This window comes from Macrobrachium nipponense, chromosome 9 (assembly GCF_015104395.2).
Source record: "Macrobrachium nipponense isolate FS-2020 chromosome 9, ASM1510439v2, whole genome shotgun sequence".
Taxonomy (NCBI): domain Eukaryota; kingdom Metazoa; phylum Arthropoda; class Malacostraca; order Decapoda; family Palaemonidae; genus Macrobrachium; species Macrobrachium nipponense.
In genome coordinates, this window is record NC_061110.1 from 52,999,211 (window position 1) to 53,015,079 (window position 15,869).

A 15,869-nucleotide genomic window follows, 5' to 3' on the forward strand; every position below is an offset into this window, starting at 1 on the left:
TGGCTATTTTCCTGTGGAATTTGCTTATATATATATATATATATATATATATATATATATATATATATATATATATATATAGAGAGAGAGAGAGAGAGAGAGAGAGAGAGAGCGAGAGAGAGAGAGAGAGAGAGAGAGAGAGGTTTTCAACAGGCAACAGTTTCTCGGGGGCTTATGAATTGTTTCAGAAGAGATTTGTAAACTTAGTAGCTACGTCTACGCACACCTCACGAAATCCATAGTGATCTTTACTTATATCATTATTCTGTCCGAGATGATTGATGGTACGGTCTTTCATACTCTCTCAGAAAACTTCATTATATGGGACATAAGATTTGCTGGTCTATATATCTTTATTTATGTCACGACCCCCTTTCTTGGCACAGCGGTGCGATCGACTTTCGCCTATTGATGTGAACGGCTTCAATTACTTCCCACTCTACTTCTCTGAGGCATTGGTAACAAAAGGTTGGTTTCTTTTATCGAGGCAAAAACTGTGTCTGCTGCAGAATAGCAGAGTTTATGATAAATTACTGTGCAACTGTTAAATGAGTGTTTATTTGGAAATAATGAGAACAATTTCATTATCATGTTTCGTCTATTATTATCATCATTAATGTCGTATTTACTTACTTCAGTCATACTCTTTCACCAGATTTTCTTAGAAATGAGCAGGAAGTACCCAATGGAATCATTATAGGACCCAGATGACTGTGACCTCGTATTTAGAAGGTCCAAATCTAGATATGGGCATCTTCTTAATATAATCATTTCAATCAGAATATCACCATTATTTCACCTACACATCACTTGGCAATGATCTTGGCACAAATCCTCGAAGCGTCTTCTCCAGTCTCACCCGTTGCAGGAGCCATCAGACTTAATTTATATAGATAATATATATATATATATATTTTATTATATATATATATATATATATATATATTATATATATTTATATATTAACCCACCTCGACCTCAGTAACGTTGTAGTGCTTTAGATATTAAAGGACATTTGTAGCTTGATGTATGTATATGAATCACGGTAATGTGATACGACTCATCCTAATGTCTGTGTTGACAAAGCACTACAACGTTACCGTGGTCGAGGTGGGTTGATGCACTCTCCAAACAACGAATACCTGAGAGCGACAGGTATTTGTAGGTGAGAGGCGGCATAAACTTATAGCCTCTTGCGGTGGTGGTGTGGGTTAAAGCTTCACTAACGTCCTGGAATTTTGTTTGGTATCGATGGTTGCGCGCCGGGGAGTCGACAAATCTCTTTATCGACTAAAAAATTCCCTTCGGTTAAACATATATGAAAATATATTAATTCCGAGGTAGAGTGAATTAGATATTAAAGGACATTTGTAGCTCGATGTATGTATATGAATCACGGTAATGTGATATGACTCATACACACACACACACAACACACACATATATATATATATATATATATATATATATATATATATATATATATATATATATATATATATATATATATATATATATATATATATATATATATATATATATATATATATATATATATATTATGTTGTTGCCTTCGCAAAGCATAACTTCCCCTCAGTAATTGTATGTAATGTTGTAAGGTGTCTGTAATATGCTTAGATTCTATATCAAAGTTAGCTTTGAGTTAATATGTTTAAATTATGTCTTCAGAATTCACAAATGCATAATTTAAAGACAAGAAAGAATGTAGAGTGAAAAGAAAGAGAAATTAGCTTGTTAGCGAAAACAATTTTATTTTTTTTTATTGTTTATTCTGTTCTGTACTGGACCATCCTTTGTCTTGAGTCATGTTTAGAAACCCATGTGATGATTGCCCAATGTTTCGTAAGATCGTACTCGAATCTTCTCTGTCTGAAACTACTGTAGCTGAATTAGCAGATATTGAGAGCTCAACCCTTGAAGTTGGTAAAGTGACAAGAGAGAAACTAATGGGACTGCAGAAGAAGGATGCATCGTTAGCTGATTTATTCTTCAGAGTTGTTGATTTAGAAGAGATACAACAAACTCTTTTACCTGTTATTATCTGAATGAAAGTTTGCTGATGAGGATACATAGGCCTGAAGATATACCAGGAGTTGCTGGATGGGGCGAAAATCATCAAATTTTGATTCCATATCCATTGAGGAAGCAAGCGGTAGCAGTAGCTCACGAGTCTGGACATATGGGAATCAGGAAGACTGTGGAGAAGGTCATGAAGTATGTTTTCTGGCCTAGACTTCATAAAGATGTTAACAGGCTCTGTCGAGAGTGTCACACCTGCCTGATAAATGGAAAACCAAATGAAACCATTCAGAAAGGCACCCTACAACCTATAGAAGTTTGATGGGAATCCTTTAGTAAGGTGATTATAGATGTGGTTGGACTCCTTCCGAAGACGAAGAAGGGAAATGAGCATTTGTTAACATTGAAGTGTCCTGTGACAAGGTATCCTGAGGCGATCCCTGTTAGAAATATATCTGCCAAGATAATTGCTGAGAAACTAGTGGAGTTTTTCTCAAAATTTGGAATATCAGAAATTGTACAAAGTGATAGAGGAACGAACTTCACGTCGAAATTGTTTCAGGATGTGATGAAATTGTTGGGAGTGAAACAACAGTTATCAACTGCTTATCATCCAGAGAGTCAAGAATCCTTGGAACGGTACCTCGAAGCATTGAAAAGTATGCTGACAAAATATTGTTCAGTCAGGAAGAGAATGGAATGTTGGGTTACCCTTAATGTTATTTGAAGTGAGGAATGTTTATCAAGAAGGCATGAGATGTTCACCTAATGAGATGATTTTTAATAGAGAATTAAGAGGACCGCTGAAGATTCTTGCAGAAAATTGGGAAGAAAATCTAGTGGAAATTCAAGGAGAGTATGTCAAGAACTTGAGGAAAAGGTAAAAAAAGATTAGAAAATTCTCTTTAGAAAACTTGAAAGTTAGTCAAAAGAAAATGAAAAGGGGATATGATAAGAAGACTAAGCTAAGAAGTTTTAGTGTAGGTCAACAAGTGTTAGTATCTCTGTTAGTGAAACGATATCCCCCTTACTAACAGATTTCAAAGTCCTTACAAAATGATAGAGAAGTTAAGTGACAGAAGTTATGTGATTGAAACACCAGAAAGAAGAAAACGACAAAGGAAGATACATGTGAACCTCTTGAATCCGTACTTCTCAGAAACTAAAAATAAAACTACAGAAGACAACGATGGCTATGAATTGGGAGCTGAAAGCAAGTTGAATAATTCTTTAATTTTGGAAAACCTGTATGATAAACTGAAACATCTGAGTGTTGAGCGAGGTGGTGAATCAAGTGAAGTAATTAGAAGTTTCACAGAAATTTTTGCAGATGTACCTAGGCATACTGATTTGACCAAGCATGAGATCAAGATTCAAGAAGATGGAAAACTATTCAAGCAGAGAGCTTATTGCTTATCACCTTATCATTAAGATGTTTTGAAGAAAGAAATTGAAGTCACTACAGTTCTCCATGGATGTTAGTGAAGAAACCAGATGACTCATTTAGGATATGTACTGATTATAGGAAACTGAAATCCATCATTGTGACTGACAATTATCCCTTGCCTCTTCCTTGCTTCTTATAGATCAGTTACTTGATAGTATTGGGCAAGCCAAATTTGTTTCCAAGATAGACTTGTTGAAAAATGATTACCAAATTCCCTTAGCTGTCAGCTTTTATTACTCTTTTGGACTGCACCAGTATACTGTTCTGCCTTTGGTCTGATGAATACACCTGCAACATTACAACAAGTGATGGATCAACTACTAGGATTTTTAGAAGGAATGGGTGTATACCTTGATGACATAGTGATTAACTCAATAACGTGGGAAGCATATATGAGGATTCTGTGGAAAGTTTTCAAGAAACTGCGAGACGCAGGACTAACAGTCAACCTATTGTGTAAAGTTAGAACCAGTTTCTGGGAAGAGCAATGTAATCGTAGATTATTCGTCCCGTTGCAAATTGTTGGATTCAACCCTTGGATAACTAATATTCTGGGGGGAGAAATCTTATGTTGTTGCCAAGTGTCTGCAATAATTTCAGACTCCATATTAAAGTTAGCTTATAGTTAATATGTTTAAATAATGTATGTTCTGAATTCACAAAAGCATAATTTAAAGTTAAGAAAGAACGTAGAATGAAAAGAAAGAGAGAAGCTTTGATGGTGAAAGCAGGCGTATTATTCATCACTTGAAGCTGGGTGATTTTATTTATTTTTATTTATTTTTTTAATTGTCGAGTCTGTCCTGTATTGGACCAGCCTTTGTCTTGAGTCACGTTCAGATACCCACGTGATGATTGCACAATGCTTTGAAGGACCGTACTCAAATCTTCCCTGACTGAAACGTATTGCTTACGATCACAAAGACTCTTCAATTCCTTTTAGTAATTAGAGATTCTTTTATTACGAAAATGTTTGATATTCCTGATAGATTAATTATTATCTCTCTCGATTTGTAAAAATAGAACTTGATGACTTATAAGTAATTTAATTGAGAGATGAGATAAGTGTATCTAACCCAAAACAGTTGTAACGTCATTGACTCGGAAGTGACGGCACTCTATGCTTGCAATAATTGTTTAAAATAATTTCTTTCATGCTAAGAGGATTTTGTTCTGAAATCATGTACTGTTAATAGTTATTAATAATCATAATATCATTCTCTTTTTCTCTCATTTCAAAAGTGAATTTATTAAGAGTTTTGCAGAAAACCTAGCCCTAAAATGATTTGACATCATCCATTTTGGAACCGTTGTGAGTAGGTTCAGTTTTTTTACTCTCTCTCTCTCTTCCCGACCAAGGGAAATTTTAATTTTTACATTAACATAAAGATTTTGTACTTACATGGTCACTCAAAACTTCTAGATTGATTTAATTTCTTAACAGCATAGTGTAAATGTGTTTTTATAGCGACGCCTGTGAAAGAGTATAGTGAATTTGGAAGCTGAAGCAAAAAGGAAAAACTGGTACCAGGTCATGTGTTATTACAAGGTTAAGTGCACTTTAAAAATATTTATAGTGGTTAGGTAACATTATTTAATTTTTTGCACATTATAATTTTTTGTGTTCTATATTTAATTATTTTGAAGTGTTTATTTTATGTTCTGCGTGATTAATGTTTTCTTAATATTTTTACATTTATGGTACTTTTCTACATTGTGTTTACATATTTTTTGCATGCACATTTTGTTTGATCAATTTTGGCGTTTCTTAATAATCTAGTGTTGCATACTTTATTTAATTTAACACTTGTAAAATAATTTTGCATTTACTTGTAATTTCTTTTCAAAATTATTATTAATTGTATTTGTAATATTTTGAATTTTGATTGAATAATTTAATTTCTCGATTAATTAATTTTCTTGATAAATTAATTTTGATCTAATTTTGCTTGGTAATTAATTCTAATTAATTAAACTTTGTTGGTGTTTCAAGTAGTAGTAAATTTCCCTAAGATTGTGAATTTCACTTATAAATTTTAACTTAAAAATAAACTTTTTGTATTTAAAATTTTTAAAACAGTGTTACATTTATTGACCACCAGTGATAGGATCTTATTTCGTTAGAAATATAAAGTCGTAATTTTGCTGTTTTCCTTCAATTTTATTGAAGTGAGTTAGAACCAGGGAAATACTTAGACTTTTAACGTTTTTGATGGAGTGATGCCCTTTTATTAATTTAATCTCATATATGATTACCTCACACTTGTTTTGATGAACTTCGTCTGATTTCTTGCATGGTTAATAAGTCTTGAGGGATAACTGTTGCCTTTAGTGTAATCAGTGGTATTTTATCTGTGATGAAGGTTTCAGGTGTCTGGCTGTTGTGAGGTAACTATTTTTTGTTTGGTGAGTGTAATTACCAGATATTTGGGCGCTTGCGTCAATATATATATATATATATATATATATATATAAGCTACTTAAAACTTAAAGAGCTATGGAAAGAACAATGAAGGGACTCACACAAAGAGACAGAAGAAGAGCAACATGGATACGAGAGCAAACTAAAATAGGGGATATTCTAACAACAAGTAAGAAAAAGAAATGGGCGTGGGCAGGACATATAATGAGAATGTCAGATAATAGATGGACAAAAATAAGAACAGAAATGGTCCCTAGAGATTGCAACAAAGCAGGGGAAGGAAGAGATTAACGAGCTAAGAAAATTTGTGGGTATAGAATGGCACAGATAAACCATAAACCATAAACAAGGGAGTGAAAGAAGAATGTCTGAGGCCTTTCCCCTGCCAGTGGACTAGCAACGGCTGATGATGATGATGATGATTGTGATGATGATGATGATGATGATATATATATATATATATATATATATATATATATATATATATATATATATATATATACATATATATATATATTCATAAGGAAGCAAGGAATTTTAACTACAATCGACGTTTCGGGTCGAGCCCCATCATCACAGCTGAAAAAAGATAAGCACTCATAAAACATAATAAGACTCATCCTAATGTTCAAAAAGCAAAAATATAAGAACACCCAAAAACAAAAATTTCCCTAAGGATGATGAACATCCTATGATTTCCCAGAGACATGCCAAACAACACTTCATTGAGTACTTAACTAAAAAATTGTAAAACAGCCGATGTATACAAGAATACGTTAACTACTAAAACGTATTATGTAGATATGGAAAATGTTTACAACATGCAACAAGGATATTGGTGATTCGGTAGACTTTTAAAGGAGAAAACGGGAACTCGGTTGCCAATAGAAGGTGGTATGAAAATTTAAACATATATCATAGGAAAATAGACCTAGGCTAATCATGTGGGAAAATCAGAAGTCCAATTTAGGCCCACTAAATGTGTCATGCAAATTATTTTATTGATCAAAGGATAAAATTAGTTTAATTAAACATCGCTTTCAAAGAATGTTTACGCCTTGATGTATTATTTATCGGCTGTAGGAGACGAAAGGACAACACCCCAGTGCAGTACGATACGTTGAGTCAAGACTCAAGCAGCAGCAAAGTCAACTTCAAAATCTTTGGTATGCTGCCACGAAGCTAGGGTTGAGAATAAAATTAGAAATCGTGGACCCATCGGTATATATTTTCCTTACTTTGCAAAATAATTATCTTTAATACGTTGAATAATTCTACTCAATTCTAATGTAATTTATTTCAAGTATAGTACCTTTGAAAGGAAATGTTATTTATTGTTAAGTAAATAATCTGGCGCCTACATATGGCAATATTTCCATAACGAACAATGAATTAAGAAACTATGCCAATTCTTCGTTGGCCGTCTGTACAAAGTTTATGAGCATAAATTACTACTCCATATATTTTAGTGCTTGCATCAGTACTAGCAATCAACCTAAATTCATCTTCTCTCTTATCAAGCATCCTAGGAACTTCTGTAGTGAAGGAGGAGGAATTCACTTGATTAACTATATTTTTCCATTCATTGTAATGAGTTACCATGACAAGCTCTTATTAGATTGCAGATTATGCATGAAAAGACGAGCACGATTCAAAAGGGGGCATTAAAATGATAAATATCATACAACTCAGCAATGGATTTTAGCACAAGTCTCTTTGTATTTGCATTTTTATTCAAGTTAATAGGATTAGTACTTAAGGTATCTGCAGAACAGTCCCAAAGTAACCCTAGAAGTTTCACTCTATCATGGTTAATATTTGAGGCCTTGTTAATATTTGGCTGAACATTCAGATCATTTGTTACTATTTGTTGTTCTTCAAACTTATAAGGGTTAAATATAGAATTCAACAACACATATCCCTGACTTAAATGTAATTCACTATTTGTGTTGAACTCCCATTATCCATATAAATACACTGATATATCAAATGCTTTAGATTCTTGAAAAAAGGGTATCATCAACACTATCCACAATCTGAATTTTTTTTTATAAACCTAACATCAACAAGGCAGGAGAACATCTTAAACCAAATGGTAATTTCCTATTCATATAAGCCTCAACCGTGTAGTCTTGTTTAGCTACATTACGTTACCATAAGCATAATAATTTTGAAGAGTCTACCAGAGAAAACTGTATCATATTGAAAGCTTTGCTAAGGTCAAACAACAGCAGTTTAGAATCAAACCTTAAATGTCAGAGTGCAACAGAAATTTTTTAATTAAGAGAGGGACCACTATGCATTGCTAGATTATGAGAAACTGTTAGTGGGAAATCAATATCATTGCCACTAAGGTTGGACAAATAAACTACCCTGCATTTAGTATATGGGAATATGTTCTAAAATTCCAAGCTTAGGCTGTTCTTTGAAACTTTCATCCCTAAGTGACAAATAAGAAGGTTTTTTAATTGATTTCTTGAAGTTAGAATCAAGGATTGCTTTAGCCAAATCAAAATTACGTCCTAACAAATGGGAAATATCAGTTCTCCATAAAAGTGGCATTAATAATCTACCTTCATCTGTACGACTTGTGTTTTCCAAAACTAACCTAACTAAAACCTTATCCAGTTCAGAAGTGCTCTCATCCCTGACCTCACATGAATGAAATGAAGACTTCAAAATATCATCAGTTGCCCGTTCCAGTTACCTCCTGTCTATTTTACTCTGTGCATCCATCACAACAATGTTAGTACTTGTGTCTGCATCATAACTAACAAGTGTTCTATCATAATTTGACTCCACTGGTTTAGAAAAAATAGTCTCCTGATTATGATATACATCCCTTTTACATAAATTTACAGGTAAATGTGCCAAGTTCCCTGAATAAGAGCTGGTTTTACCTAACAGCATAGCCCCAAGAGGAGTATCTGCATAAATAGAGTTATGATCTAAGCCAAATATTTCTTTAGAAGTTAGACAGTATGCAGAATTAGATCTTAGAGCAAAATCTATATCAGAAATCGACTCACTACATTCATACAGCTTTTATCTGCTAATGTATAACCTTTGCTTACAAAAGTCTCAGCTACTGCTGTTAAACCAGGGAACGTAATATTCATCTTTATTTTTGGTATACAGACTGCCTCTATTTCATAGCTTTTCTTACCAGTATTAATGGTTAGTCTAATAACTTTATTGCAATACTGTTTTGGCCCATTAAATCCATTTACTTTGAGAACCACATTACTCTTCAAAATTTCTAAACCAAGCTCCTCAGCAAGAGAGTCTAAAATAAAGTTGCACTGACTACCTTAATCCTTTAAAACCCTTATTTGATACCTCTTATTAACAACACAGGTAAAAGTTGGTTCTGAAATGCACCCACAACTACAGAGTTAGTACTGACATCCTCGTGACTTTGTTTATCGACAGAATCCATTTGTTTATCACTTGTCCACTTTAAATTTCGGGCATAAAAAGCTAAAAAGCCAATTTGCTCAGCTACACCTTCTCTTAAATTTAAATTTACACATATCTGATTTATGATTAATTTGACCACACTTAGTACAGCCATTAAGTTCAGCAAGCTTTTTAATCTTACTTGGAGGATCCACACAAACTGGACAACGGTAAATGGGATGATCAGACTTGACCTTTTGCCTTTCTCACATAAGACACATAAATAAGTTTAGCCTTCAAGTCAAGAGAAACTGCAAGATTCACTGTTTTACTGTTGGGGAGACCCTTATCCTTATAATCGTGATTCTTAGGGTTACTAGACTTTTTCATTTTAAATTTTTCTTGTGAGTTAGGATACCTTTTGGAAGCAGAAAAAAAGTTATCATTCAGTTCCTTCAGTATAGGCTGGGTACTATTAGTAATTTGAATCATATGTTCCTTAAAACTGTCGTTTAATCCTGACCAGAAAAAATACTGCAAAAACTCATCTGCTCCAATTTTAAGTAACCTTACCGATTCTGTCAGCATTTTCATGTGGCTTATGTACTCAAAAGGGTCATTGATCTAATGAAAGCTTCATACTACTAAACTGCCTAACAGTATTAGATATATGTACCTCTTTAGAGGCAAAGGCAGACTCAAGCAAGGCCTTTGCACTTGCATAAGACCACTTATTTATTTCCAGAGAGTCTATCAAAACTACTCAAGGTAATTGTAACGAGACATCGTAGACTTAAATGAACATATATATTTTGAAAACCCAAATTGCAATTTTTTTTTACATGTTTGCGTTATACTCCTAACAGTGCATATTATCAGAAACATCATTATAAACGAAATTAAAGTATTGAATTAAGCCAGTCTTTTATAATCACTAGTTCTTCTTGTCCAGGCTGCCTAATTTAGAAAAGTACAAAAGCATCTCTCTCTCTCTCTCTCTCTCTCTCTCTCTCTCTCTCTCTCTCGCCCGCGCGCGCGCGCATTTCTCTCTTCGTTTATTTTGACGCCCGCCCATCTTTGCAGAAACCGCCGGCGTCACTTTCCTCAATACTACCCGTGAAATTTGGCAAAGGAACTACTGGACTCTTCAAAAGACCCTTACCTCTCTCAGTCGTAGGGCAAGGATGAATAACATCAAGAGCAGCAATACATTCCAGCAAATTTTTCAAATTATTCATTACAGCGTTTTATTTCATGCTCATGACCAGATTCTTCAAATGTCTCAGCAAACTTAAACACTGAATTTCAGAATTCAACTTCTTCAAATCATCAGACAATGAAAGTAACTTGGAACGTTTGGCCAACTTCTCCCTCTCACTAAGCAAATGAAAGTCTCCAATGACATTATGAATCTGTGTAACCTGACCATGCATATATTTGCGAATATTAGATTTTGTCTTCAAACCACCAGCAGCCATTTTGAAATCAGTGATAATCTAAATCAAATTTGCAAAAATATCCAGGCAACAAGACAAATTTAAAATTCACAGTTCAGCAAAACAAAGATATATATTCAAGGAGATACTCACCACAATAGCTCAAACCAACTATGAACTGTTCAAACACTCAAGTCCCTGTTCGGAAGCCATTTATTGAATATTGAGAAAATATTCTAAAAAACTGGAGTAATAATTTCAATTAAAGTTTTAATCAAAGTTAGTACTAATCATATAATCTGCTATCATCATTAATAATAAGACCTATTTCAATTACAATCTCATTAATAATAAGACCTATTACAATTACAATCTTCACTTGACTGAATTACAAATGGTTGGTCCTGGCTATGCAAATGGGCAGTACGTAGTTCTGGTTCACAGACAGATTCACCGACAAAACACCAAAGAGCTGCAATAGCCAGAGAAAATACCACATTACACACCTGTCAAAAACCTAACCTTCCACGATCTAGCTTTTAGGAAAATGTATTCACGCACAAATACACTTTAAAAAATCAAATATGTTAACCACACTTCAGCTGCAGGTACTAATAAAATTATAAATACCAAAACAACTGAAAAATAATTATTCAATAACGTGGTGAACACGAAATAAATATCAAATTAGCACTAAGTACGTAAGTGAGCATGAATATATGATAAGGTTTCCAATAACAATTAAAGTGAGGACAGAGAGTGCAGCGAATGCAGTTAAAGCTCTCTGCTTTATTGAATAGTTCATGGTCGTAGCCTAGAGGCCAGATGGTGTAGATAGATGAACCGAGCTATCACAGGAGTACTCCAAGGATGAGAAGTTATTATTCCATTTCTTCGCTGCTGAGAAAATTTAGAATGGAGTTGACGTGGCGGTAGCAGTAAGAATAATCTGCTTTTTCCAAGACATTGTTATTCACCTCAGCTCGTATTTGAAGCTTTTGTAACCTGATAATTGATAAGCTGGCTTATCAATTATCATGTTAAAATTTAAAGTGAATTCTAGCTGCTAAGATTGTTTATCCATATAAACCTTATAATTAACAATAAGGAATTTTTAAGTAAAAAAAAAATCTGCCCAATATTGAAATTTCATACACTATTACATTGGTCTTCAGGCACACCAGTTACTGTAACCATTACCAGCAAAAGAAAGTTGTTCTACTGATGTGATAATTGTCATAAATTGTCGACTCAGATCACGTCACGGCGATGATTGACCATAAGACTTGAAAGAAAGAAATTGAAAAAGCTCCGTATTTATTCCTCTGCTATTCGAGTCACGTGCCCCATCCACTGACATCGTTTACGATAACATCCAAGAGCTTTGGCGGGAGAAGCCAGATGCCTCTGAGTTCCGCTTCTCTTCATCGCTTCTTTCGGGATTAGTGGTGTCCTCTGCCTCCACTTGTGTGTCCTTTAAGCTTATTCATTTCTTCCAGTAACATCTAATATAATATTCAGCAATGCATAAACACAAAGAAGGATTGAAAACCGAAATGTAGCGAACTAAATATGTAAATATAAATATATTTATAGAGCTGCTATGACATACTCTTAGCACCACTGGCTTCATAATGGCATATTTTTATTTTTTATTTTTTATACTTCATGGAAAATAAAATGGAAATATATAAACGTTGCATTCACCCACAAAATTGATACATTTTCGGGAAGAGTTCTTTTAGTAATCTAAAAGTTATATCTGTTTCTTCAAAAGTACCATGGATGAAAGAAAGAAAGTAAGAAAAAAAAAAACCTACGGTTTTCCATCGGAGCGACGCTCATGTATATTCCTGAAAGCAGAGGGGCTATTTCCTTTTAATAGTTTGTATGGTCAGTTTTAAGAGTGACTCCCCCGAATATCCACGGATAGTAATGTATCTGCACATTCTTGTGGCTATTGTGAAAGGCTCTATAATCTATATCTGTTATACGATGGAATGTGACAAGTTGAATCCTGAAATTAATTAATGAACCCTTAAAGAGATGGTCGTGGTTCAGGCCTCTGGGCTGACTCACGCCGTAGCTGGGCACTTACAATTTATTCCACTGATGGTATGTTATGAATGAGCATTAAAGTTGCAACACCTTGTCTTTTTGATGTGAGATAAGAGATTATAATTATGTAAAGGGTAGAGTACTTTCTGATAGCTTTGAGTATCTTAATGTTATTACATTGGTCTCCAGGCACACCAGTTACTGTAACCATTACCAACAAATGAAAGTTGTTTTACTGATGTGGTAATTGTCATCAAACTTGTTCTTGTTTTTGGAGCTGTGATATGGATACTGGCTCCTCTGTGCATTTATCATTCAAGTTCACAAATCACAGTTTATTAGCAGCTGTCATAAAGAAGCACAACGTAATTATTTTAATCTACTTGGTCATGATTGCAACTTTTGTGAAATTGGTTCGAAAAACAAGTCTGTGAATTTGAAGTCCCCAGTTTTGACTGGAAATACTAGACTTATAATTTCAACAATATAAATCTTTAAAAAATTAACACCTCTACCCAGATTCTAGGGCAACACAGTAACTAAATCTAAACTTTTTGAAGCTCAAATTTTTTCTTGTTAGCTTAGCTAAAATGGTACTGTGGGAGACTATGCAAATTATCCTAAACAGAAATAAAATGGGAAAATTGCTTTATCCGAAATATGACAACACACTCACACTTTAAAAATGATCTTCACATTAATCTACTGGGTAGTTTATGTCCATGCTGACTTTTCCCGAAATTCTCCCCAGTTTTGTATCTTGGGATGTAACCAAGTGGCCCGAGGTATTTCAGTATCACAGAATCCACCTGAATATCGCTGGGCATTCTTTTAACTGTGAAGCAGTTGCACACTCTCTTCTTGAGTTACCTACTTGGGTAAGGAGTTGGAAATATGCCATTTGCATACTATTGCAGGAGCTTGAAACGATATCAGACTCAATTTTAGTCACTTCCCCATGGTCCTTGAAACCTAGGATGTTCCAGATTATAAATGGCGTTATATAAGCACATTACGTTCATGTCTCATAATAGGTTTTACATTAATCTTTGTAACTGGCTTCTAAATAGCTCTCATCAGTGAGAGCGCGGCAAGTTTTCTCATCAATCTTTGTCCGTAGTTACCAAACTCCTACAGATAACTGCTCTTGCGTAATCTGCATAAGGTAACAGTCCCCTCTCCTAACCATCGTAACTTCTGCTGACTGGTAGTGTATGTCGCATTTTCCTATGCTCCTCAGATCTCAATGCTCCTAACAATTTCAGCTGTCCATCTTCAACGTGGTCTTTCTAGCTTGGCTATATCAATGTCCTCACATTTCATGAAAGGGTTATCTTGTTTCTTCCTCTACCGTTGCACTGGCTGCCTTTCATTTTCTTGAGCTTGTAGTGTCTATTCTTTACTGAGCACAGCTCTGACTACGTGTTCTGAATTGTAACTTACATAACATCTACCTTCACTCTTGTCTGGCTGCCTCTGCTGGTTTCTTGATACTTCCACTAAACTTCAATATAGAATTCTGGCATTCCACTTGTTTATGTCATGGTCTTCCAAGTATGAGATTCATCATCTTACCAATGTCCTTTAATACTCTTTCCCTGAGGAATAATGTCCTTTCAGTCAGACAAATTTTAACAAACTGTTCTCTAATGAACAAGTCTGCTTTATCACTAAATTCCTTTCTGCATTAAGTTACTTCACTGTCACATTTGAAAATGTCTTTGTAGCCTTGTTACAAACTTATATGCAGTCTTATCTTATTCTGTTTTGATCTATCTTTCTAATATCTTCTTCAGATATCTCATATCACCTTAAAAGTGCTCCCTTTGGGCTGTCAGCTCTGTATATCATTAGAAAGCATACTAGAAAAAACTTTACGTGACTGAGACAAATGGCCGATTCCTTGGCTCTTTGGAAACATCTGAACTGAACTCTTTCAATTAAAGTTTCTATATCATGTGTTTTTCATCGAAAAATACGTATGATCCTCGCAGTAACTATAGGGATGCTGCGCTGCTTACCTGTCCCTCTAGGGTACCACTACCAGTTTCTACCTGAGTAATTAACACATACTTCTCTGCATCTGTCTTGCATCCTCCTTTCTTGCTTCTTTTCTTGGTTTCTTGCACTATTCATACGTTAGATCATGCAATTCTTGTTCTTTTTTTCCCATTTCCTTGGCTAATTCAACTGGCTTTGCTACCTCTGTTGCTGTCTAGATGGATATACATACACAAATACTGTCACGTTAATCGTATCACAGCCTCTAACGAGTGACTAAAGTGGTCAATGGCATTATTCAAAGTGTAATTAAAACTATCTCTTTACATGGAAATACTGTTTATTTAAGAACCTGTGTATATGCAGCAACAATGACTTCTCACTAACAGAAGAATCAAAACTCTAAAATACTTATGTCAAACTGGCAAAAAGTATATTCCTTTTCTTTCTTTTTTGTTAAATACAAGAGATGGAACTATGCCAGTGACTGGTGACTTGAGACTTGCTACCCTACCAACGGCATCCTGGTATTTATATGAATGTCAACAAGTCGCGTACATTAGGCATACATACATAGTACACTTGCCAAGAAAAAAGATAACCATCATATATATTATTATTAAATATTCTTAATGATCTACAGTTTTGTGAAGTTAACACATCCACCCAAAATATAGAACAATACAACAACCAAATTTTTAATTTTTCTCGAAGACCACACTTCCTCTGTTTAATTGACGACATAGGAAATGGCACCAAGATGAAACTATAAATTGTCTTGATCAGGAATAGAATGGGAAAAATCCTGTAAGTTACACTTATACACACACAAATAAATATATACATATATAGATATTATATAAATATATATATATATATATGTATGTATATATATATATATATATATATATATATATATATATATATATATATATATATATTATATATATATAATATATATATTGCTACTTTTCAAATGCATATATCTCCTCTGTGATTGTATAAAATGTTATGTAGAATTGTGCAACATTTTTTTCAGATTCCTAGATAGCTTAGAGAAAGGATG